We start from the raw sequence: 27,591 nt of genomic DNA, 5'->3' as shown, positions 1-27,591 counted from the left end.
ATTGCTTTGGGTTTGGTTTTGAAGGTCTTTTTTTTCTCTTGTGTTTCTCACCTAGAGAATTTCCTTTAGCATTTGTTGTAAAGCTGGTCTGGTGGTGCTGAATTCTCTTAGCTTTTGCTTGTCTGAAAAGCTTTTGATTTCTCTGTTGAATCTGAGTGATATCCTTGCTGGGTAGATTAATGTTGCTTGTAGTTTTTCCCTTTCATCACTTTAAATATAACCTGCGACTCCCTTCTGGTCTGCGGAGTTTCTGCTGAAAAATCAGCTGATAACCTTATGGGAATTCCTTTGTATGTTAATTTTTGTTTTCCCTTGTTGCTTTTAATATTTTTTCTTTGTATTTAACTTTTGATAATTTGATTAATATATGTCTTGGTGTGTTTCTCCTTGGGTTTATCTTGTATGAGACTCTCTGCGTTTCTTGGACTTGATTGACTATTTCCTTTCCCTTCTTAGGGAAGTTTTTGACTATAATCTCTTCAAATATTTTCTCAGACCATTTTTCTTTCTCTTCCTCTTCTGGGACCCCTATAATTTGAATGTTGGTGAGCTTAATGTTGTCTCAGAGGTCTCTGAAACTCTCCTCATTTCTTTTTATTCCTTTTTCTTTATTCTGCTCTGTGGCAGTTATTTCCACAATTCTATCTTCCAGCTCACTTATTTGTTCTTCTGCCTCAGTTATTCTGCTATTGATTCCTTCTAGTGTATTTTTCATTTCACTTATAGTGTTGTTCGTCACCGTTTGTTCTTTAGTTCTTCTGGGTCCTTGTTAAACATTTCTTTTATTTTCTTGATCTGTGCCTCCATTCTATTTCTGAGATTTTGGATCATCTTTACTATCATTACTCTGAATTCTTTTTTAGGTAGATTACCTATTTCTTCTTCATTTATTTGGTCTTGTGGATTTTTACCTTGTTCCTTCATCTGTGACATATTTTTCTATTGTCTCATTTTTGTTGATGGGTGGAGCTGTGTTCCTGTTTTGCTGGTAGTTCAGCCTGAGGCTTCCTGCACAGGAGCTTGTAGGCTGTTGGGTGGAGTCAGGTCTTGGTGCTGAGATGAGGACCTCTGGGAGAGCTCACACCGATTTGTATTCCCAGGTGCCTGAAGTTCTCTGTTAGTCTAGTGTCTTGGACTTGGCGCTCCCACCACAGGGGCTCAGACCTGACCCTTGGCCTGGGAACCAAGACCCCACAGGTTGCATGGCATGGCAAGTAAAAAACAAACAGCAAACAGACAAAGACCAATGCAAATAATAAAAACAAAACCGAACAAACACACAAACAAAAAAGAAAAGAAAACAAACAGACAAATAAAACCCAAAACAAATTAGAAAAACAAATCCAAGCAAACAAAAAGCAAAGCAACAAGCAAACAACAACAACAAGAAAAAAAAAATCACAAAGAAAGCATAAAACCAGAAGACACCCAAACAAACAAGAGAGTTCAAAACCAAAACCAATAATAAAAACAAAACTAACATAAACAGAATACAAAAAATAAAAGAAAATTAAAAAGAAAATAAAAGAAAAGCTAAGAGAACAAAAGACAAACACATAAAGATGACAAAAACAAAAATAAAAAAAGAATTAATAAAAGAACATAAAAAGAAAAGAAAATAAAAAACACAATGAAAGAAAACAACACACAAATATCCAAAGAACAAACCAACAGAAAACAAAAACCAAAACAACAAAAAACAGACAACAAAAAAAGAACAGAACAATAACAAAGAATAAAATATAAAATAAAATTTAAAAAGTTAAAAATATATTAGAAAAAATAGAAATGAAAATGAAACAAAAAAACAAAACACAACAACAGCAAAAAAAATTAATTAATTAATTTTAAACAATTCCCTGGTACCTCCACTATGAGTGTCCTTGTTCCCACGGTGAAGTGCATGCAACTCTGCCTCCCCAGCTGGCCCTCCAAGACCTCTAGGTAGGTCTCTGGACCTGCTGTGTCAGCCTCACCTCTGCGTGTATTCCTTTCAACCAGCATCTGCTCCTGAAGCTGGCCCAGAGCACACGTGCCTGTGTAAACCAGCTGGGGTGCAGGCTTCCATGTGTGTGCCTGCAGGGGCTTGCGAAGCCAGAGGAGGCCTTGAAGGTGGGCAGTGCTCAGTCTGCCTGGACCCATAAGGCCAGAGGAGGCCCCATCAGGGGACACACATGGGCCACCAGGACCCATGCAGCCTGTGGAGGCTTTGTGGGGTGTGCGGTGCTTGGGTCCACTGGGACCCCCATGGCCAGAGGAGACCTTGGTGGTAGCAGGGCTCAGTTCCAGTACCCATGTGGCCTGCAGAGGCTTTGGCTGGTGTGGGGCTCAGGCCCAGGACACTAGCAGGCTCACCAGGGCCTGAGCAGGCAGAGGAGAACCTGGCTTGAGTGGAGGATGAGCCAGATCAGGTGTGCACCTGTGCCACTGCCCGAGGAGGTTGGGCCAGCAGGTGGAGAAGGGTGCCACAATGGAGGCCCTGCCAATTGTGCTCCACTCATCAATGGTGCCTCACTTCCTGCTGCCCCATGCTGCCTCCCCACCACCAATAGCCATCCTCTGCCTGGGTCCACCCTCCAAATTCCACTCTCTGGCACCCAGCCTCCCTCGCTACCAGGGAACACAGCTCAGGCTGGGGTGTGCAGGGCTGTGGCATGGACCATGTACATAGGTCCCACTCTGTCCTACCCTCCACTGACTGACTGCTGCATTCCCCTCCAAACCCCCTATCCCCTGAAGGTCCCTCTCTGTCCCTGGTGATCCCCTCTCTTCTCTCCCAGCCCCACCTCAGGGGTGCTGGTCCCATCCCGTCTCCACTTTTCTTTACACCTTCCTTCTCTCTCACATCCTACCCAGTTGTGCGGGGATTCCTCCCGTCCCCTTAGGTGTCTGAGGTCCCTCATTAGTGCTCAGTAGGTGCTCTGGGAGAATTGCTCTGATGCATTCTTGTACTTGTGAGGAGACACAAACTCCACATCCTCCTACTCCACCATCTTAACTCTACCCCCAAATCAAATATTTCCAAATATAACAAAAAACTATCCTCAAATCTTTAAAAGATCATATGATCTAGGATTAATCTTTAATGAATGAAAACAAGTATAAGTTTTTGGTTTGATTAATACAGACATGTCTTTAGAGTCATAAACATTAAGTATAATACTTTTACCTAGGTTTACTAAAAGTCAATAAGCTCATATTATCTCTGTTACAAAATTTGTCAACAAGAAAATTAACTTGGTAAGATGATATTTTTGTAAGTAATAAATAGAGGATAAATGGGATAAAAGTTTTTAAGTGAACTCTTTAAGAATGATTGTTTTGTGGTATGTCTACCTAAAAATAGTTTCTCCAGACTTGAAACTTTAGAATTTTCCTAGATTAAGCTAAATAATAAGAGTTCATTGAATATACAGATCACTTCCAATTAAGGTAAAATACTAAAACATTAATTGCTAAGAAAGTCTAAATTTACCTACTTTTGTCTCCTTATTAGAGAAAAACTAAAGATGCTTGAGTATGTTGGAAAGACGTCTTGTACCCCATTGAGGGAAGAAATTGGGTTATGAGAGAATGTATGTTTTTAGAGATTATGGAATATGTTCACAAGTTTGCCAATCAGGAAATGCTGCTCACAATTGCTTGCATCTTGGTTTTTGCCAGAGATTAAGGTTTTTTTTAAAGGTTAAAATTGATAATATATAAGTAATTAAAGATATTAGAAATAATAAGAGAAATATTTCAGTATACAATGAAAATAAGTTGTGTGTTTTCAGTAAAAGAAATTATGAAGAATGAAAATGCATTTTGTTAAGGGAAAAGAAAGTGATTTTTGTCCTGAAGCATCTCAAAGAGAGATATTAAACTAATTAGGTTTATTCAGTATGTTAAATTATGTGGGAAGCATTGTCAAATAAAAGGTAATGTTAAGTCTTCTTCATGTTATATCTACATAAGTGTATATTATGAGTTCCAGAAATTATATGAAATTCCTGGAAGTCTTATATGTCCTGACATAAAATGTTATGTTGTCATCAAAATTGAGGCTTATGCTAAAGGGACTGAACCCAAGTATCAGGAGAATGCCCTAGATGACTTTCATGCAAAGGCAACAATAACAGAATCTGTATAGATAAAATCCATTCCAATTCTGCAAGAAAATTGACCCCTTATTGTCAGGATTTTGCCACCCTGATGTCCTTGTAACAAGGCAACAGTCTGTTCCTAAATGAGAGATATTAAGGTGGGTAAGCAATACCTGTGAATTAAACAGTCAGGGTTATGGGAAACCCAAGATGGCTACTGGATTCTTCCCAGTTCTCTGACGAACCCCATTTTTCATGTGATGGGTTAAAGCCTTCTCTTTCTGCAAGGCTGATGATGTCACAATGGTAAAGAAACTGTTAGAAAATGTATTTTCCACTTGGAGAATATTTTCCACAATCCCCAGTGATCAAGACACTCACTTCATTGGGCAAATCATATGAGTCTTAAAAAAAAAAACTTGAAAATTTCTTGAAATTATCACTGTCACTGTCACCTTCAATCTTCAGGCAAGGTCAATAAAACTAATGGAAAAACTGGACTTGAGCAGAACGAAAATTAATTACATGGGATTGAATGAACTGGTAAATACAATTTTTATGACTTTTTGTCTGAAATATTACTGGCTTTTAATTTTTGTCTTCCAGACATAAGGGAACCTTTCCTCTTAAGCTAATTATAACTTACAGCAATTATATCTTTATAAGCAGATTGAAGCATTTATCTTTCCTCTCTACTTGATCCCTCCAGAGATTGGAAATCCTTAGGTTCCCAGCAGCATTTCCAGGTGAATAAGTAAGAACACTTCCAGGCAGGTGCAGGAACCTCAAGATATTTTAGACTTCAAGAAGAGAGGTATACACCTAAACCTGTAGGTATTGCAGGCAGAATCTGATGGCAAGTTCTTGGCATGGCTTTCCTCGTCTTGAGAGGACTTTTAAAAGTTCAATTTGAGATTCCTCTTGTAAAGTTCCAGCAAAGCCAAATTTAAAAGAACGTATACGATCAATTCCACTTATGTAAATTATCAGGCCAAGTTTATTGAAATCAGACTTATTTTTGAAAATAAATCAGTCTTAATTTGACTATATTTGGTGAAAAATGAAGATAATTTAGAGAGAAAAATTATTTTTCCATAATATATCTTTGTGGATATTGAAGTTTTGTATATACCGAGGTTTTCTATTTACTACCTACATCCAAGATGCCTCTTTGTTGCTATGTTACATTATTGTAAAGTTTATTGAATTATTGAAAGGATATTCTAAGCTTGCTTCTGAAGCTGATCACAGTAATCTATCTTTGGATGAAGATCAGATGACACATGACCTGCATCCAGGAGATCATGCTTACTGGAAAAGACATCATATAAAGGACTCTCCAACCTAGATGAAAGGATCCTTATCAGGTATTCTTAAGTAGCTCATGTACAGTGAAACTTATGGGAATTGACTCTTGAATTAATATTTCTGACTTAAGAAAGCCTCTGCACCTGACTGTTTTATAGAAAAGACTTCTGACCTCAGATGACATCCACACCAGGACAAAAAGATGACATCAATGGTAGACAGCTGACCCAAGAATCTGGACTGGGCCTGTAAGACTCATCCTATTAATTCAATTGTACTGTTTACCAAATACTCATCTCCCTATCAAAATTGAAAGTTATTGTTTTACTTCTAGCTATACTTTTGATGCAATGTTCAAAATGGAAAGAAAATTCTTTAGTAAAGTTGTCACAGAGTATAGCTCCTGGAGGCAATCTAACTGACTGTTGGATTTGTCATCAAATTCCTCCATCAGTACAAGACCAATTTGGCCCCTCCTAACACCTATATTATGACTTTTCAGATGTTTCTAACATTACCACCCACCTTGACTGACCTCCCTCTGGCCTAACCTTTCAGGTTCAAATTCTTTAACATATTAATTTGTCTATCCTTTGTTTGATACTATCCATGATCCTTAGAGACCTGACACAACTTACCCTAGGACACCTCACTCTGTTCCTTACTTAATTAACAAATGTCTTAAAGAGAAAAACGCAAGAAAATTATGCCAGCAACTCCCTTACATCAAATACCATACACATAGGTTTTGGAAAGCCTACAAGAGAAATGACCCATGGTTTAATACCGCATTAACAAAACTTCCAACTGATGAAGCTATCAATGAGAGCACTCTAGGAGGGATCACTTGTGCTCCCCCATGTTTTGTCTTCATGTGGTATTGGAATTGATCCACTTTCCTAAAGATGGGCACATAGTCTTACTAGCTGGCAAATAGAAGGTTTATTTTTACTAGGATAATATGTTACTCCATTGTCTATACATAAGTAAGTAGATGAACCTCCTTTCTCTCTTCATTACAGAGTCAAGAGATCCATGTTAGCAAGATACCAAGATATCTCATGACAAAATCTTTTGGCAATCTTGGTTCCTAATGCAGGAGTATGTGTAAACAGAGATATGATTAGAAATCTATCACTCACCATTGGTCAAATAGTTGAGGAAACTGAAAAAAAGCATTGCAGCATAACAGACATCCCTAAATTCCTAGCCCATATAATATTAGATAACAGAATTGCCTCATATTTTTGTTGGTTAAACAAGGAAGCATTTATGTTATTGCTCGCACTACTTGCTGCACTTATATCAACAGCTCTGGAGAAGTAGAGGCACACACACACACAATTTCCCAAAAGGGTGAAATGGCTACAAGATCAGACATTTTTTTCCCGTTTTGCTTACAAATGATTATGATTGTCATAGTATGTATTATTATTCTTTTCCTGGCTATGAAGCTACTCAGGACATGTATCACTACTTGCTTTAAGCCTACTGTTTACAGCAGGTGTAACATAGCCAGGTCATGGAAGCAACCTAAATGCCCATCGACAGACAAATGGATAAAGAAGATGTGGTACATATATACAATGGAATATTACTCAGCCATAAAAAGGAATGAAATTGGGTCATTTTTTGAGACGTGGATGGATCTAGAGACTGTCATACAGAGTGAAGTAAGTCAGAAAGAGAAAAACAAATATCGTATATTAACACATATATGTGGAACCTAGAAAAATGGTACAGATGAACCAGTTTGCAGGGCAGAAATTGAGACACAGACGTAGAGAACAAACGTATGGACACAAGGGGGGAAAGCAGCAGGGGTGGGGGTGTGATGAATTGGGTGATTGGGATTGAAATGTATACACTGATGTGTATAAAACTGATGACTAATAAGAACCTGCTGTATAAAAATATAAACAAAATAAAATTAAAAAAAAAGCAGGTGTAACAATGTTTATGTGACAATTCAACATAATTGATAAAATGTATAGCCTATAAAATGTTTCCCCATTAGCATACGTCTGTGCTTGTTCACTATGTCTGATTAGACACCCCCTCCCTCCCACCCCCCAAGTGGATAACTAGGCAAATCTCTTCTTTTTTTTTTTTTTCCTCATGAATGAAAAAAATGTCAAATTTTGGTCACAGCTCTAAGGCAGACATTACATTTTTCACAAGGATGGAAATGGAGACACCTAACGCTGGGTGTTAAGGAGGTAGGTTCACACAGCTCTCACAGCACTATGGTCTGGATGATGATCTCTGGGTTCTGGATGTCTTTCTTGCTCTGGACAGTCCTCAGCTACAGCTGGGCTGGGCTGGGCTTCAGTCCTTCCACAGCCTTGGCTTTTGCACACTTGATGGTCTGCTGCAGAACATGGTGCATGGCCGACACAGTATTTTCACAGGCCACCTTGAGACTGTTGAGTTGCTTGTGCATCCATGCCAAGAGCACAGCAGTGAACAGGTCCCCGGTGCCTATGGAGACTGTGTCCACCTTGCACATCTCCATGAGGATGCTCTGCATCATCACAGTGCCGTCAGGGGTCTGGGTCATCTGGCTCCCTGGCATGATCAGGTAGTTAATGCCCCTTGGGGATAGCAGGTCTAAGCTGGTGATGACCACTGTGTCAAGGCCCATTAAATGCAGCACGTCCATCACTCACTGCTAAGTCTTCTTCTTGGCTGTGGATCTTTCTGCCGCTCAGCAACTCAGCCTCAAATTTGTTGGGGGTTATGATGTCTGCAACTGGCATGACCTTCTCTCTGTAAACCAGAAGAAGGTCCTCAGGGAGGTAGGTGGAAACTTCTCTGTTCCACTTGTCTCCCATCATGGGGACGCACATGACCAAGAGCCTGGAGTTCTGCTGCTTCAGCTCCTTCCTGGTGTCCACCACCATGGCCAGGAAGAACTTGTCTTTCATGTAACCTGTGAGCACATAGTTATATTTGTTCATGTTGTTCAGCTCCAGCCCGTCATACAGCTCGTGGAGCTCATCTGAGTTCAGCACTTGGCCATTCCAGTGTGAGTAGCCTGTGTGGTTTAAAAACTGGACAGAGTTCACTACATCAATCTTGAACCCCAAAACGTGTAGTGGGAGTGTGACCGCCTGATTGCCCATGTAGCCACAGATGACATGGCTCTGAATGGAGAGCACCTGACAATCTTCCCCCTTGCCAGGTCTGCCTCAGGGGCAGGGCCGGGCAGGGTCAGTATCTCCGCCGCATGCTGGGGCTGTGCTCCACTTGGTTCCAGCTGCACTCAGTCTCTGCTCTGCTGCAGCCCTGCTCAGTGAAGGCACTCTGCTTGAACGATGGGCCACCTCCCTCTTAGGCAAATCTCTTTACATGTATAAACAACAAAAACGGAAGCCTAACACTGAGGGACATGATGGACCCAGGGCAGGCAGCAACTACCCTGGCATTGAGCGACAAATATTGTGATCCTCAGTGCTTTCTATTGAAAGATTTGCAATCAGAAGGGAGAAACAATGGAAGGAAATTTTCACATATTGAGGTATGGGAACGTCTGGTTTCTGGATTGTACATGATTTGACTTAAATTTTATGTTAACCTAAACAGCCTGTTTGTGGTCTATCAAACATACATTGTACATCTGCTTTAATCATTAAAGAAAAGAGTACATTGACTAGAAGTAAAGAATGTCCACATTAACAATAAAGATTAAATGCCTCTCTTCCTGTGATGCCAATGCTGGTATTCCTTCAGTGATAAGACTGCCTTCCTAGGTGTCAAGGACATACTGACTTGCTGTGTATGTGCTGATCTGTTTATTTTTGAAACCTTGAAAGGATGGTGTCCCTGACTTGTTTGATGTTCTTTGTTCTGACAAGATGTACAACTGTGCTGAAAACCATGCTTCTCCAGAGCAGTTCCTCAGATTAATCTGAGAAGCTGTCTCCCTGACCATAGTCCTTAATTTGGGTCAAATAAAACTCTTTTATTTTCCTATTATAGATTTTTTATTGATTATTTTTGAAGACATCTGTGTGAGAGCTGAAACAAAAAGGCAGACTATTGCCTTGCTCTACCTCACCTGGGCACAAGCATGTTAGAGATGACTCAAATTTTTTGTTGTCTACCACAAAAGCACCTTGAGTATTAATTTTGGAGTTACAAATAAATTTTAGCTAGTAGACAAATTCACAAATATGGAACCATCGAGTAGTGAGGCTCCACTGTATAGAGATATGGACTTGACACCCAGGAGAAAGAGCTAAAAGAATTAGAAATAGTTGCCTCTGGGAACAGGACACTGGATGGCAAGGAGTGAGTTATGGGATGTTGCTTTTAATCAAGTATAAATTTTAATTTGTTAACAAATTTAAAATGAATAATTTTTCAAAAATATTTTAAACCACTCTTTCTTCCATGACTTCTTCTCCCCTTCATCCAGGCTGGTGGAAAATGTAATCCATCATTATTGGGTTTCACTTCCCTGACCTCCAGCATCTCAAGAATATCCTGAGATTATTTTAGAAAAGGCAGCGCTTTCTGGAAGGGCTCTCTGGACTCCAGTCTCACTGGTCTCTAAAAATTTGTCTTCTCTAAGTACTTACTTGAAAGAAATGTCTCTCTTTTTCTGATCCCAGTTTGAGACTGGGTCTTGCCCTGTGGCTTCCAGGGCCACAATGAATATCTCTCTTGCATTTTTCTGGGAAGAGGGTGGTTCTTGGGAACAGGGCAGGGGCAGATGGAAACCTCAACTTCTCAGTAGGAATTGCAAATGAAAGATGTTTCCAATCCTTGACCACTGGGAAGGGTAAGTTCAAGCTTGCAGTTTCCTGAGTCATGAAGGCAACATTTAGCCTTTTGTTGAGCACTATCTGTATCCCAGGCACAGTGTCTAGTTCTTTGTATGCATTACGTTACTTAATCCTCACAACCTAAGGGGACATTTTACAGATGAGGAAACTGAAGCTTAGGGAGCTTAAGCAATTTGCTCAAGGTTATCCAGCTACTAAGTGGCAAACTTGGGATTTGAACTTATACCTGGTTAACTCTCACACCAATGCTCTCAACAGCTCACAATACTATTGGCACACACATGCAGTATTACTTTTGCAACTTTCAAATTCTACTTAGTTTTGATAGGTTGAATTTCTGGCAGCTTCTGAGAGCTTATTGCCATTTATGAGGACTTTATTTTGGCAGGATTGTTTCCTTAGAGTCCACCAAGGAAGGTGTGCTTTTTGTTGCTTCTCATTTTGTTTAGACTGTTCCTTCCATCTGTACTGCCTTCCCTGACCCTTTCTTTGTGTATAATTCCTAGCCATCCTTTAAGAACTAGCACTGTAGGTGGTGAAGCTGTGGGAAGCACAGGTGGAGGAAGGAGAAATTTTAACCTTGAATGAAGATTGACATTTAAATTTTTACTTGGAACTGGACTATCTCTTACCAAAGTGAGTTTTTTTTTTAAAAGGATCACTGATGTTGGGAGCACTTTTCATGATCTAAGAGTGTCCAAGTGTTTTATAAATGTTGCCCTGATTTTCATCCAAGGAGCGAAATATAAATACCCTTTCTCATGTCAACAGGTAGAATTGGAAACAAATAAAATAGTTTTAAAAAATTATGCTGCATGAGTCTTGCTTAGTTATTGTATTAATAATACATATATTTATACAATACTTAACATGATTGCAAGCTTTCTACTGTTTGGATAAACATAATTTATTTTAAACCATTAAATCTACTGTTTCAAATTGTCTCCATTTTCCCCCAATTTAAGACTATGCTTGACATCTTGTTAAATTTTTGTTCATGTATGTAAAAATTTAAAGGGTTTTGGTATGATTGCAAATATTTTTTGCCAGAATATTCTCTCCAGAAATATATCAGAGCTCCTCTAAGATTATTATGCATTGTTACTATCACTGTCCTGTATGAAATATTGTGCTCTACTAGGCCCTTGGGATACCTGCCTTTGACACTCAACTGAAACAGCAAGGGACATATGGCAACAATATAATAATGATAATGTATGTGTTTATTATTTTACAGTTTCATTTACCTTAATAAATGAACAGTTTCATGTACCTTTCATATTCAAGGCTTCTCAAACTATACTGTGCAGATAAATCATTTGGGTATCTTTTTTTTTTAAACACCTTTATTGGGGTATAATTGCTTTACAATGGTGTGTTAGTTTCTGCTTTATAACAAAGTGGATCAGTTATACATATACATATGTTCCCATATCACTTCCCTCTTGCATCTTCCTCCCTCCTACCCTCCCTATCCCACTCCTCATGGATCTTGCTGTGATTTATGTCATAGAGTGTTCTGCCTATGTTTTCCTCTAAGAGTTTGATACTTTCATTTACGTCTTTAACCCATTTTGAGCTTATTTTTGTGTATGGTGTTAGGGAGTGATCTTATCTCATACTTTTACATGTACGTGTCCAGTTTTCCCAGCACCACTTATTAAAGAGGCTGTCCTTTCTCTACTGTACATTCCTGCCACATTTTTCAAAGATAAGGTGACCATATGTGCGTGGGTTTATCTCTGGGCTTTCTATGCTGTTCCGTTTGTTTTGGTATCAAGGTGATGGTGGCCTCGTAGAAGGAATTTGGGAGTGTTCCTCCCTCTGCTATATTTTGGAAGAGTTTGAGAAGGATAGGTGTTAGATCTTCTCTAAATGTTTGATAGAACTCGACTGTGAAGCCATCTGGTCCTGGGCTTTTGCTTGTTGGAAGATTTTTAATCACAGTTTCAATTTCAGTGCTTGTGATTGGTCTGTTCATATTTTCTATTTTCCTGATTCAGTCTTGGCAGGTTGTGCATATCTAAGAATTTGTCCATTTCTTCCAGGTTGTCCATTTTATTGCCGTAGAGTTGCTTGTAGTACTCTCTCATGAGCTTTTGTATTTTTGCAGTGTCTCTTGTTACTTCTCCTTTCTCATTTCTAATTCTATTGATTTGTGGCTTCTCCCCTTTTTTGTTTTTTTGATGAGTCTGGCTAATCGTTTGTCTATTTTGTTTATCTTCTCAAAGAACCAGCTTTTTATTTTATTGATCTTTGTTATCGTTTCCTTCATTTCTTTTTCATTTATTTCTGATCTGATTTTTACCATTTCTTTCCTTTTGCTAACTTTGGGTTATTTTTGTTCTTCTTTCTTTAATTGCTTTAGGTGCAAGGTGAGGTTGTTTATTTGAGATGTTTCCTGTTTCTTAAGGTGGGCTTGTATTGCTATAAACTTCCCTCTTAGAACTGTTTTTGCTGCATCCCATAGGTTATGGGTCATCGTGTCTCCATTGTCATTTGTTTCTAGGTATATTTTTATTTCCTCTTTGATTTCTTCTGTGATCACTTCGTTATTAAGTAGTGTATTGTTTAGCCTCCATGTGTTTGTATTTTTTACAGATATTTTCCTGTAATTGATATCTAGTCTTATGGCATTGTTGTCAGAAAAGATACTTGATACAATTTCAATTTTCTTAAATTTTCCAAGGCTTGATTTGTGACCCAAGATATGATCTATCCTGGAGGATGTTCCATGAGCACTTGAGAAAAATATGTATTCTGTTGTTTTAGGATAGAATGTCCTATAGATATCAATGAAGTCCATCTTGTTTAATGTATCATTTAAAGCTGGTGTTTCCTTATTTATTTTCACTTTGGATCATCTGCCCATTGGTGAAAGTGGGGTGTTAAAGTTCCCTACTCTGAATGTGTTACTGCCGATTTCCCCTTTTATGGCTCTTAGTATTTGCCTTATGTATTGAGGTGCTCCTATGTTGGGTGCATAAATATTTACAATTGTTATATCTTCTTTGTGGATCAATCCCTTGATCATTATGTACTGTCGTTTTTTGTCTCTTGTAATAGGCTTTATTTTAAAGTCTATTTTGTCTGATATGAGAATTGCTACTCCAGCTTTCTTTTGGTCTCCATTTGCATGGAATATCTTTTTCCATCCCCTTACTTTCAGTCTGTATGTGTCTCTAGGTCTGAAGTGGGTCTCTTGTAGACAGCATATATATGGGTCTTATTTTTGTATCCATTCAGCCAGTCTGGGTATTTTGGTGGGAGCATTTAGTCTATTTACATTTACTTTCAGTCTGTATGTGTCTCTAGGTCTGAAGTGGGTCTCTTGTAGACAGCATATATATGGGTCTTATTTTTGTATCCATTCAGCCAGTCTGGGTATTTTGGTGGGAGCATTTAGTCTATTTACATTTAAGGTAATTATCAATATGTGTGCTTCTATTCCCATTTTCTACTGTTTGTTTCATCTTTAGTTCTTCTAGGTTCTTGTTAAATGTTTTTTCAATTTGTCTATTGTATTTCCAAGATTTTGGATCCTCTTTACTTTGATTATTCTGAATTCTTTTTCAGGTAGACTGCCTATATCCTCTTCATTTGTTAGGTCTGGTGCGTTTTTGTCTTGCTCCTTCATCTGCTGTGTGATTTTCTGTCTTCTCATTTTGCTTATCTTACTGTGTTTGGGGTTTCCTTTTTGCAGGCTGCACATTTGTAGTTTCCGTTGTTCTTGATATCTGTCCCCAGTGACTAAGGTTGGTTCAGTGGGTTGTGTAGGCTTCCTGGTGGAGGGAACTAGTGTCTGTGTTCTGGTGGATGAGGCTGGATCTTGTCTCTCTGGTGGGCAAGTCCATGTCTGGGGGGGTGTTTTGAGGTGTCTGTGGACTTATTATGATGATATGCCACCTCTCTGCTAATGGGTGGGGTTGTGTTCCTGTTTTGCTAGTTGTTTGGCATAGGGTGTCCAGCACTGTATCTTGCTGGTCGTTGAGTGAAGCTGGGTGCTGGTGTTGAGATGGAGATCTCTGGGAGATTTTCACCTTTTGATATTATGTGGAGCTGGGAGGTCTCTTGTTGACCAGTGTCCTGAAGTTGACTCTCCCACCTCAGCGGCACAGCACTGACTCGTGGTTGCAGCACCAAGAGCCTTTCATCCACATGGCTCAGAATAAAAGGGAGAAAAAGTAGAGAGAAATAATTAGTAGAAGTAGGAAGAAAGAACGAAAGGAATAAAGAAAGGAGGGAAGGAAGGAAGGAAGAAATGAAGAAAAGAAGGAAAGAAGGAAAGAAAGAAAGAAAGGAGGGAGGGAGGATTTGTGGGAGGAAGGAAGGAAGAAGGGAAGGAAGGAAAAAATATAAAGTAAAATAAAATAAATTAAAATATAATAAAGTTATTAAATTAAAAAATAATTATTAAGAAAAAAAATTAAAAAAATAACCGGACAGATAGAACCTTAGGACAAATAGTGGAAGCAAAACTATACAGACAAAATCTCACACAGAAACATACACATACACACTCAGAAAAAGAGGAAAAAGGGAAAAAAAATCATAAATCTTGCTCTCAAAGTCCATCTCCTCAATTTGGGATGATTCATTGTCTAAAGGAGGGAAGGAAGGAAAGAAAGAAAGAAGATAAAGTAAAATAAAATAAAGTTATTAAAATTAACTATTAAGAAAAAAAATTAAAAAAAAAACGGACAGATAGAACCCTAGGACAAATGGTGGAAGCAAAACTATACAGACAAAATCTCACACAGAAGCATACACATACACACTCACAAAAAGAGGAAAAGGGGAAAAAATCATAAATCTTGCTTTCAAAGTCCACCTCCTCAATTTGGGATGATTCATTGTCTATTCATGTCTATTCATGTATCCACAGATGCAGGGTACATCAAGTTGATTGTCGAGATTTAATCCGCTGCTTCTGAGGCTGCTGGGAGTGATTTCCCTTTCTCTTCTTTGTTCTCACAGCTCCCAGGGGCTCAGCTTTGAATTTAGCCCCGCCTCTGCGTGTAGGTCGCTGGAGGGCGTCTGTTTTTTGCTCAGACATGAAGGGGTTATAGGAGCCGCTGATTCGTGGGCTCCGGCTCACTCAGGCCGGGGGGAGGGAGGGGCACGGATTGCGGGTCGAGCCTGCGGCGGCAGAGGCCGGCATGACATTGCACCAGCCCGAGGCCCGCCGTGTGTTCTCCTGGATAAGTTGTCCCTGGATCCCGGGAACCTGGCAGTGGCAGGCAGCACAGGCTCCCCGGAAGAGGGGTGTGGATAGTGACCTGTGCTCGCACACAGGCCCCTTGGTGGCAGCAGCAGCAGCCTTGGCATCTCCCACCCATCTCTGAGGTCCGCGCTTTTTGCCGCGGCTCGTGCCCATCTCTGGGGTTCGTGCTTTTAGCCACGGGTTGTGCCCGTTTCTGGCGTTCCTTTAAGCAGCACTCTTAATCCTCTCTCCTCGCGCACCAGGAAACAAAGAGGGAAGAAAAAGTCTCTTGCCTCTTCGGCAGCTCCAGACCTTTTCCCGGACTCCCTCCCGGCTAGCCGTGGTGCACTACCCCTTTCAGGCTGTGTTTACGCTGCCAACCCCAGTCCTCTCCCTGCGCTCCGACCAAAGCCCGAGCCTCAGCTCACAGCCCCGCCTGCCCTGGTGGGCGAGCAGACAAGCCTCTCGGGCTGGTGAGTCCCGGTCGGCACCGATCCTCTGTGAGGGAATCTCCCCGCTTTTCCCTCCGCACCCCTGTTGCTGTGCTCTCCTCTGCGGCTCCGAAGTTCCCCCTCTGCCACCCGCAGTCTCTGCCTGCGAAGGGGCTTCCTAGTGTGTGGAAACCTTTCCTCCTTCACAGCTTCCTCCCACTGGTGCAGGTCCCATCCCTATTCTTTTGTCTCTGTTTTTTCTTTTTTTCTTTTGCCCTACCCAGGTACATGGGGAGTTTCTTGCCTTTTGGGAGGTCTGAGGTCTACTGCCAGCATTCAGCAGGTGTTCTGTAGGAGTTGTTCCACATGTAGATGTGTTTCTGGTGTATCTGTGGGGAGGAAGGTGATCTCCGCGTCTTACTCTTCCGCCATCTTCAGAACACCCCCCTCCATTTGGGTATCTTGGTAAGATGCAAATTTTGACTCAGTGGGTCTGAGTTGGGGCCTGAGAACCTGCATTCCAGCAAACTCCCAGATGTTGCTGATGCCACTGGTCTCAAAACTACATTGTGAATAACTAATCTTTGTTTACCTTAATTCCTGTGATAATCTAACAAATAACAAAAACTCAAGTTAAGTAATTTGTCTTCAGTCCTGACAATGCAGCTTCTTTCAGTCATTCATTTGTTCACTCACTCACTCCTTCAGGCACTGTGGAGACTGAAGCCAGTGAAACCAAGCCCCACCTTTGTGGGACTTGTCTTCTAGTGGAGAAGACCGACTATAGGTGAGTAAATAAATAAATACAAATAAAACAATTTCAGGTAATAAAAATGTTTACAAAGGAAAATAAAGCAGGGCAAGAGATTAACTATTAACAGGGGTCTTCTGGATCTAAAGTTTACTCTCTATACTCGTCGATTAAAGATATGGCCTTCACTATTGCATAACACTTCGTAGGTCATGTTTTGCTATCAAATCTCTTCCCCCTACTTAGTTTTCACAATATCCCTGTGATAAGTTTAGGCAAGGATTCCACATAATCCAGATGGTGAACCATTCAAACTTCTTGAACTAAAATACAGAGGGAGAGAGGCACCCTCCTTAAATAAAAGGTCTTTTGTTTTCATTTGAGTTGACAAAGGAACCTTTGGCCTCTTCTTGCCAATCTCACTCATCGAGGTCGAAGGGGCAGAGAGATGGGAGAGATGACTGATTGTGTGTGTGTGTGTAGGTGTGTGTGTGTGTGTGCACCACACTCAATCCATTTGTCTTGGAAGACTACATCTAGCTGTTAGGATATTTTGGTTGTAGGCAACATAAACCAATTCTGTCTTAAAAGGGTAAACAAATAAAATTGAAAGATATGGTTAGGTAGGTATAGTTCACAGAATCAGGGAAAAGCTCCCCATTAGACTTTGGAAAGCACAGAAACCATGGCAGATCATGGATCTAGGGAGTCCCTTTAGGCTTCTCTCTTCAGATGAATGGGCTCCGTATGGTTTCAGGCTTTGTGTCTGTTAGGGGTTGAATTGTATCCTGCCAAAATATATGTTGAAGTCCTAGCACCCAATACCTTCAAATGTGATCTTATTGGGAAGTAGGGTCTTTGCAGATGTACTCAAGTTAAGACGAGGTCATACTGGAGTAGTGTGGCCAATCCAATATGTCTGGTCCCCTTATTAGAGGAGAAGTGACAGAGACATGTGGGGAGAAGATGGCCATTGACAATGGAGGCAGAGATTGGAGTGACACATCTAAAACACAAGGAATGCCAAGGATTGCCAGCAAACACCAGAAGATAGAAGAGGCAAGGATGGATTCTCCCCTACAGATTTCAGAGAAAGCATGGCCCTGTCAACAACTTGATTTCAAAATTCTACCCTCCAGAATTGTGAGACAAAAAATTTCTGTTGTTTTAAGCCATTCAGTTTGTGGTACTTTGTTATGGCAGCCCTAGGAAACAAATACAATGTTTTTCTGCTCCAGGTTCAAACTCCAGGGAGCAAACATCTGAGTAGCCCAGCTTATGTAATGTGCACACTCATGAGATCATATTTGGAAGGGTGGGCAGTTCTTCAATGAGTAAATAGATGCTGTTGCCAGCAGTAGGGAGAATGGGTGAGGGCAGCAAAATAAGGATATGTACCTGGTATGAACCCGTGAGTGCTGCTGGAGCCTCATGACCTGGGGTGGGGGTGGAGGAGTGATTTAGGAATGTTCAGGCCACTTCCTTGGGTTGCTCCAAACCCTGGTGGTGTTTCTGTGAGTTCTTCCTGACTGGAGCAAATTCAAACCTCTTTACAAATTGAACATTATCACAAGGATCTTGATAACTATAGTGAAATTTTCCATTTTTAAAATCACCCACCCACATATGCACCAAACAATAAACAATTTATCTGTTTACCCACCCATCCATCCACTCCTTGACCTACGCACCCTTCTCATCACTGTTAACTGACCTATATGTTTATCCACTCATCTACTCTACCACCTGTTCATCTAATTATCCATAAATGAGCACCTACGTTTGTCAGGCAATATTCTTTTTTTTTCTTTTTTTCATTTTTTGGTCACACTGCACACCTTGTGGGAGCTTAGTTCCCTGGCCAGGGAGTGAACCCAGGCCCATGGCAGTGAAGGCACCGAGTCTTAACCACTGGACTGCCAGGGAATTCCCCGTTAGGCAATGTTCTTCAGTTTGTTCATTTATTCAGTCATTCATTCAATAAATCAATCAGTATTTGTTGAGTGCCTCCTCCATTTCAGACAATGTTCTAGGTGGTGGAGATAAAGCAATGAATAAGAAGATATGGTCTCTGCCCTCATGGAGTTTGCAATATTGTTGTAAAGGTAGATGTTAAACCAATAACTAGGAAGACAATATGTGAGGCAACTTCTCCTTTTGTCGTAATTCCTTTTCCTCTTGTACCTTTCTCTGTTTAGTGTGTATGGAAAACTTTGATTTTGGAAAATTTACAGAGCATATAGCATAGGCAGATGACTGGATTGGAGAAAAGGAACATCACTTCCTGAGGTGAGTGAGATTGAAGTCCACTAGATTCTAAGCTCCTGGAGGGCAAGAAGAGTGTATATTTTAATTCATCACTTTTTCCCAGGACTTGTCACAGAGAAGGCACCAAACAAATATGTGCTAAATGATAAAAAGAACAAATATTTACTCTGTAATTTCCTGAGTTTTGACCCTTTGAAATATTTTTTTTTCTGATTCCGGCACTTTCAAGATCATAGTTTATTTATTACTTCAGATAAAAAGATAGTATACATATTAGGAAATCCCTTAAAATTCAACTCTAGCATTATACAACATCTATAACTTTTGCACTGAATGTTAACCAAAAAAAGCTCTAAACACCTGAAAGCCCCACTAGTAACATGAACTATGGTAATAAAAAATTTGACATTTAATTTGCTCAATATATAGTATTTACATTACGAAACCAATGGTGATACGATAAACAGTGATAAAGAAATAGTAAAAATAAACTTTACAAAGCAAAGTTTTATATTCTTACAATATGCTAATTATCATAATTGCATATAAAAATTAAAACATAGCAGAGCTTTCTGTTACAGAATTCTTAATTATCTGAGTTGTAGTCATTACTTGCTAATGATTTACATGCAACATTTGCTAGTACTGACATTTGATTTTTTTCCCCCAAGAAAGTGTAAGTAGATATTTATTTAAGAGCAGACATTAATTTACTTGTGGACACGAAAAGATAAAACTGTACTCAAGATTCGTACTGGTCACAAGCCTCTTCTCTATAGAAATGATAAAAATAGTAAGACCAAAAAAAATTCCTGAAAGGAGATGCATAGGCAAAGAGTACCATGAATGGCACAGCTCAAAAAATCTTGGAACCAATTAGACACACATCTTTTCTCTCTCCTTCAATGATGAGAGGTCTATTTTGCCATCAAATTATAATAACTGTAGCAAGTAAAGGGTACCATCAAATTATAATAACTGTAGCAAGTAAAGGGTACCAGGTATACAACTAATTAAACCTTGCAAAATACTAAGCTGGGCAGGGGTGGCCAGAAGAAGGAACAATTTCCATATAATTCAAACTATATGCAGCATAACTACAATGGGAGCTCATCCCAAACTGGCTATATGAAACAATTGGACTTTTATGATTTAATAGTTAAAATTATAACAAGCGTAATAATACAATAGAGTTACATGGGAAGCAAGAGCCAAGGGGCATTTTATATTATTTACTGTGTATTTCAGTTTAAAAATAATTTTGCTAAGTATACATCTCAACTGAGGTCTATGCATAAAATATACTAACAGATACAGATATTTACCTTTGGTGACTTAAAGGCCTTTTTGTGACTTCTGTCTGAATTGCAGGCAGAATGCTAGATGTACATGCACATGTGGAAAAACTCAACCTGAGGTAATCCAAAAGATGTGCATGTGAGGAGCCTGGAGGTACTCTGACAGTCAAAGCACACCAGAACCCAAACAGGCAACAGTGAGGATGGCCACAAGGAATGGAATGTCAGTATGGCAGAAAGAGGAAGGCCAGCAGAATCCTGCATACATACACAAAAGAAAAAGCCACCCACCATTTCATAAAACAAAAGCCAATTATAGTGTGGGAAGTGCAAACTGCAGAAAATCAGAAGTCCACAGAAGAAAAACGACTGGCTCCTGTGAGAGAAAGGAGGATGCTTCGTTCTGAGCAGGGTCACTTGGTGAGGGCTGTCATGGTCACCCAGAGCACCTTGTTGGTGCTGGCCTTCAGACACTCCACCTCATAGACCCTTTGAAATATTTAAGGACAATACTTAAAAAAAAAAAGACAATACTTAAACAAAAAGAAATTAGGGACGACCTTAAGTAATATTTTTACAGATTTCTGTAGCTGTTCTGTCTCCATTGTAGAGATAAAAAAAACATCCCAGGAAACTGAGAGGAAATATAGACAAAAGAATTCAGAATAGACAATTCAAAGATGATTGCACTTTAAGGACTCCCAAAGAGCAAAAATAAATGCTAGGAAAATCATTCTCAGCATTGTGAAGCTTGGCAGGACTCAGACAAAAAACTTATTTCAGTATATTTTCAACATACGTTATAATGCTTTTTAAAATGCATTTTTCTTGATTCTAAGATGCACATCAGTGGTAGAAGATGTAGAATGGAGAGCCCCACGGGGAATCTCACTCTCTCTTCCTCAAAGGATCACCTGAGTTCTTCCACACTCTTTTTGGGAGAGTTCCTGAATGAAAGCCAAGCTGTTCCTATGTTCCTCTGACAGTCCTTTACTGAGGAGACACCAAAGGGCAATAAGAGGGAATTTTATGGCACCGCTGGTAAGTGGTGCCTTCAGTCCAGCTGCTTGGGCCCCAGCTGGGAGAACTTGAGACAGATGGCCACACCAGGGACATTAACAAGTGGAGATTCTAGGTTTGAGAAGGTTCCCTCCGTCTATTTCCAATTGAGGTGATCAGGTAGCAGTGGGGAGGATGGAAGTGAGAGAACATAGCACATCACACCTGCCAGCTGCTGAGTCTTTGGAAGTCTCTTTATAATTTCATTTATTTATTTTTACTAAAGTATAGTTGATTTACAATATTATGTTAGTTTCAGGTGTACAGCACAGTGATTCAGTTTTTAGAGGTTACACTCCATTTATAGTTATTATAAAATAATGGCTATATTCTTTGTGATGTATAATACATCCTGGTAGCTTATTTATTTTATACATAGTAGTTTGTACTTAATCCCCTACTCCAATCTTGCCCCTCTCCCCACTGGTAAACACTAGTTTGTGCTCTATATCTGTCAGTCTGTTATATTCATCCATTAAAATTTTTTTAGATTCCACATATTAGTGAAAACATACAGTATATTTGTCTTTCTCTGTCTGACATTTTTCACTTAGCATAATACTGTCCAGGTCCATCCATGTTGCTGCAAATGAATTTTTTTATGGTTGAGTAGTATTCCACTGTGTATATATACCACATCTTCTTTATGCATTATCTGTTGATGGGCACTTAGGTTGCTTCCATACGTTGGTTATTATAAATAATGCCGCTATGAACATTGGGGTGCATATAACTCTGGAAGTCTATTAGTTAAAATCCCAGAAACACACAAAATGTTATCCATAAGCCACTATCCAGAAATGATAAACTTGTTAATATTTGGATGTAAGTTTCTTTAGTCATTTTTTTCTGTCTCTATATAGAAAAATATACAGAAAAATATTTTTGACAATAATAAGGTTCATATATATAGTTTTATAAACTGCCTCTACCATCTAAAGGATTAATGTATAATACATTATGTATTAATGTATTTTTTTCCCATTAAATATTATTAGTCAATGGATATTTGTTTACTACCTGGCCCTACTATGCTACTTGCAGAGGGACTTTTTTAAAAAAATAAATTTATTTATTTAGTTTTGGCTGCATTGTGTCTTTGTTGCTGTTCATGGGCTTTCTCTAGTTGCGGTGAGTGGGGGCTTGTCTTCAGTGCGGTCCACAGGCTTCTCATGGCGGTGGCTTCTCTTGTTGCGGAGCAGAGGCTCTAGGTGCATGGGCTTCAGTAGATCTGGCATGGAGGCTCAGTAGTTATGCAGCAGGGGCTGAGTTGCTCCACGGCATGAGGGATCTTCTGGGACCAGGGCTCGAACCCATGTCCACTGCTTTGGCAGTAGGATTCTTTTACACACACACACACACACACACACACACACACCCACACACACACACACCCACACACACACACACCCACACACACACACACACACACACACACACACCCACACACATATATATATGTATATATATATATAGTTAGGTCCATATTTTTTTAATTTATTTTTTTATACAGCAGGTTCTTATTAGTCATCAGTTTTATACACATCAGTGTAAACATGTCAATCTCAATGTCCCAAATCATCACACCCACTCCCCCCTCCCCCATGCCACTTCCCCCTCTTGGTGTCCATATGTTTGTTCTCTACATCTGTGTCTCCATTTCTGCCCTGAAAACAGGTTCATCTGTACCATTTTTCTAGGTTCCACATATATGCGTTAATATACGATATTTGTTTTTCTCTTTCTGACTTCATTCTGTATGACAGCCTCTAGATCCATCCACTTTTCTACAAATGACCCAATTTCATCCGTTTTTTATGGCTGAGTAATACTCCATTGTATATATGTACCACATCTTCTTTATCCATTTGTCTGTTGATGGGCATTTAGGTTGCTTCCATGACCTGGCTGTTATAAATAGTGCTGCAATGAACATTGGGGTGTACGTGTCTCTTTGAATTATGGTTTTCTCTGGGTATATGCCCAGGAGTGGGATTGCTGGGTCATATGGTAATTCTATTTTTAGTTTTTTAAGGATCCTTCATACTGTTCTCCAGAGTGGCTGTATCAATTTACATTCCCACCAACAGTGCAAGAGGCTTCCCTTATATCTACACCCTGTCCAGCATTTGCTGTTTGTAGATTTTCTGATGATGCCCATTCTAACTGGTGTGAGGTGATACCTCAATTGTAGTTTTGATTTGCATTTCTCTAATAATTAATGATGTTGATCAGCTTTTCATGTGCCTCTTGGCCATCTGTATGTCTTCCTTGGTGAAATGTCTATTTAGGTCTTCAGCCCATTTTTGGATTGGGTTGTTTGTTTGTTTAATATTGAGCTACATGAACTGTTTATATATTTTGGAGATTAATCCTTTGTCCACTGATTCATTTGCAAATATTTTCCCCCATTCTGAGGGTTGCCTTTTCGTCTTTTTTATAGTTTCCTTTGTTGTGTAAAAGCTCTTAAGTTTCATTAGGTGCCATTTGTTTAATTTTTTGTTTTTATTTCCATTACTCTAGCAGGTGGATCAAAAAAGGTCTTGCTGTGATTTATGTCAAAGAGTGTTGTTAGGGAGTGTTCTAATTTCATTCTTTTACATGTAGCTGTCCAGTTTTCCCAGCACCACTTATTGGAGAGATTGTCTTTTCTCCATTGTATATCCTTGCCTCCTTTGTCATAGATTAGTTGACCATAGGTGTGTGGGTTTATCTCTGGGCTTTCTATATGTTCCATCTATCTATGTTTCTGTTTTTGTGCCAGAACCATATTATCTTGGTTACTGTAGCTCTGTAGTGTAGTCTGAAGTCAGGGAGTCTAATTCCTCCAGCTCCGTTTTTTTCCCCTCAAGACTGCTTTGGCTATTCAGGGTCTTTTGTGTCTCCATACAAGTTTTAAGATTTTTTTGTTCTAGTTCTGTAAAAAATGCCACTGGTAATTTGATAGGGATTGCATTGAATCTGTAGATTGCTTTGGGTAGTATAGTCATTTTCACAATATTGATTCTTCCAATCCAAGAACATAGTATATCTCTCCATCTGTTGGTATCATCTTTAATTTCTTTCATCAGTGTCTTATAGTTTTCTGCATACAGTTGTTTTGTCTCCCTAGGTAGGTTTATTCCTAGGTATTTTATTCTTTTTGTTGCAGTGTAAATGAGAATGTGTTCTTAATTTCTCTTTCTGATTTTTCATCATTAGTGTATAGGAATGCAAGAGATTTCTGTCCATTAATTTTGTATCCTGCTACTTTACCAAATTCATTGATTAGCTCTAGTAGTTTTCTGGTGGCATCTTTAGGATTCTCAATGTATGGTATCATGTCATCTGCAAACAGTGACAGTTTTACTTCTTCTTTTCCAATTTGTATTCCTTTTATTTCTTTTTCTTCTCTGATTTCTGTGGCTAGGACTTCCAAAGTTATGTTGAATAATAGTGGTGAGAGTGGACATCCTTGTCTTGTTCCTGATCTTGGAGGAAATGGCTTCAGTTTTTCACTATTGAGAATGATGTTTGCTCTGGGTTTGTAATATATGGCCTTTATTATGTTGAGGTAGGTTCCCCCTATGCCCACTTTCTGGAGAGTTTAGGTAGGTTCCCTCTATGACCACTTTCTGGAGAGTCTTTATCATAAATGGGTGTTGAATTTTGTCAAAAGCTTTTTCTGCTTCTATTGAGATGATCATATGGTTTTTCTTCTTCAATATGTTAATATGGTGTGTCACATTGATTGATTTGAATATATTGAAGAATCCTTGCATCCCTGGGATAAATCCCACTTGATCATGATTCTTTTAATATTTTGCTTCTTTTAATATGTTGTTGGATTCAGTTTGCTAGTATTTTGTTGAGGATTTTTGTATCTATATTCATCAGTGATATTGGTATGTAATTTTCTTTTTTTGTAGTATCTTTGTCTGGTTTTGGTATCAGGGTGATTGTGGCATCATTGAATGAGTTTGGGAGTGTTCCATCCTCTGCAAGTTTTTGGAAGAGTTTGAGATGGATGGGTGTTAGCTCTTCTCTAAATGTTTGATAGAATTCACCTGTGCATCCTTCTGGTCCTGGACTTTTGTTTGTTGGAAGACTTTTAATCACAGTTTCAATTTCAGGGCTTGTGATTGGTCTGTTCATATTTTCTATTTCTTCCTTGTTCAGTCTTTGAAGGTTATACCTTTCTAAGAATTTGTCCATTTTTTCCAGGTTGTCCAATTTATTGGCATAGAGTTGCTTGTAGTAGTCTCTTATGATGCTTTGTATTTCTGCTGTGTCTGTTGTAACCTCTCCTTTTTCATTTCTAATTTTATTGATTTGAGTCCTTTCTCTCTTTTTCTTGATGAGTCTGGCTAATGGTTTATCAATTTTGTTTATCTTCTCAAAGAACCAGCTTTTACTTTTATTGATGTTTGCTATTGTTTTCTTTGTTTCTATTTACTTTATTTCTGCTCTGATATTTATGATTTCTTTCCTTCTGGTAACTTTGGGTTTTGTTTGTTCTTCTTTCTCTAGTTGTTTTAGGTGTAAGGTTAGATTGTTTATTTGAGGTTTTTCTTGTTTCTTGGTAGAGGTAGGCTTGTATAGCTATAAACTTCCCTCTTAGAACTGCTTTTGCTGCATCCCATATGTTTTGGATTGTCATGTTTTCTTTGTCATTTGTTTCTAGGTATTTTTTGATTTCCTCTTTGATTTCTTCAATGATCTCTTGGTTATTTAGTAATGTATTGTTTAGCCTCCATGTGTTTGTGTTTTTTACAACTTATCCCCTGTAATTGATTTCTAATATCATAGCCTTGTGGTCAGAAGAGATGCTTGATATGATTTCAATTTTCTTAAACTTACTGAGGCTTGATTTTTGACCCAAGATGTGATCTAGCCTGGAGAATGTTCCATGCGCACTTGAAAAGAAGATGCAATCTGCTGTTTTCAGATGGAATGTTCTATATATATATGAATTAAATATCTCTGGTCTGTTGTGTTTAAAGCTTGTGTTTCCTTATTATTTTTCTGTTTGGATCATCTGTCCATTGGTATAAGTCGGGTGTTAAAGTCCCCCAGTATTATTGTGTTACTGTCAATTTCCTCTTTTATAGCTGTTAGCAGTTGCCTTATGTATTGAGGTGCTCTTATGTTGGGTGCTTATATATTTATAACTGTTATATCTTCTTCTTGGATCGATCTCTTCATCATTATGTAGTGTTCTTCCTTGTCTCTTGTAACATTCTTTATTTTAAAGTCTATTTTATCTGATATGAGTATTGCTACTGCAGCTTTCTTTTGATTTCCATTTGCATGGCATATCTTTTTCCATTCCCTCACTTTCAGTCTGTATGTGTCCCTAGATCTGAAGTGGGTCTCTTGTAGACAGCATATATATGGGTCTTGTTTTTGTATCCATTCAGCAAGTCTGCGTCTTTTGGTGGGAGCATTTAATCCATTTAAGTTTAAGGTAATTATCAATATGTATGTTACTATGACCATTTTCTTAATTGTTATGTTTTTTTTTTTTTCCCCAGTACACGGGCCTCTCACTGTTGTGGCCTCTCCCATTGTGGAGCACAGGCTCCAGACGTGCAGGCTCAGCGGCCATGGCTCACAGGCCTAGCTGCTCCGCGGCATGTGGGATCTTCCCGGACCGGGGCACGAACCCGTGTCCCCTGCATCGGCAGGCAGACTCTCAACCACTGCGCCACCAGGGAAGCCCTATGGGTTTGTTTATGTAGGTCGTTTTCTTCTCTTGTTTTTCTCACTTAGAGAAATTCCTTTAGCATTTGTTGTAGAGCTGGTTTTGTGGTACTGAATTCTCCTAGCTTTTGCTTGTCTGTAAAGCTTTTGATTTCCCCATAGAATCTGAATGAGATCCTTGCTGGGTAGAGTGATCTTGGTTGTAGGTTCTTCCCTTTCATCACTTTAAGTATATCATGCCACTCCCTTCTGGCTTGTAGAGTTTCTGCTGAGAAATCAGCTGTTAACCTTATGGGAGTTGCCTTGTATGTTATTTGTCATTTTTCCCTTGCTGCTTTCAATAATTTTTCTTTGTCTTTAATTTTTGCCAATTTGATTACTATGTGTCTTGGCATGTTTCTCCTTGGGTTTATCCTGTATGGGACTCGCTGTGCTTCCTGGACTTGGGTAGCTATTTCCTTTCCCATGTTAGGGAAGTTTTCAAGTATACTCTGTTCAAATATTTTCTCTGGTCCTTTCTCTCTCTCTTCTCCTTCTGGGGCCCCTATATTGTGAACATTGTTGCATTTAATGTTGTCCCAGAGGTCTCTTAGGCTGTCTTCATTTCTTTTCATTCTTTTTTCTTTAGTCTGTTCCACAGTAGTAAATTCCACCATTCTGTCTTCCAGGTCACTTATCCGTCCTTCTGCCTCAGTTATTCTGCTATTGATTCCTTC

At 39.2% G+C, this 27,591-nt stretch overlaps 1 pseudogene; it reads right to left on the bottom strand.

The window, feature by feature from the left end:
- Nucleotides 1-7,629: 7,629 nt before the first annotated feature.
- On the bottom strand, nucleotides 7,630-16,270 carry LOC112412536 (pyridoxal kinase-like; annotated as a pseudogene).
- Nucleotides 16,271-27,591: the final 11,321 nt, after the last annotated feature.

The sequence above is a fragment of the Neophocaena asiaeorientalis genome, unplaced genomic scaffold (genome assembly GCF_003031525.2).
Source record: "Neophocaena asiaeorientalis asiaeorientalis breed wild unplaced genomic scaffold, Neophocaena_asiaeorientalis_V1.1 scaffold400, whole genome shotgun sequence".
Lineage (NCBI taxonomy): Eukaryota > Metazoa > Chordata > Mammalia > Artiodactyla > Phocoenidae > Neophocaena > Neophocaena asiaeorientalis.
This window is presented reverse-complemented; position numbering and strand designations above follow the sequence as displayed.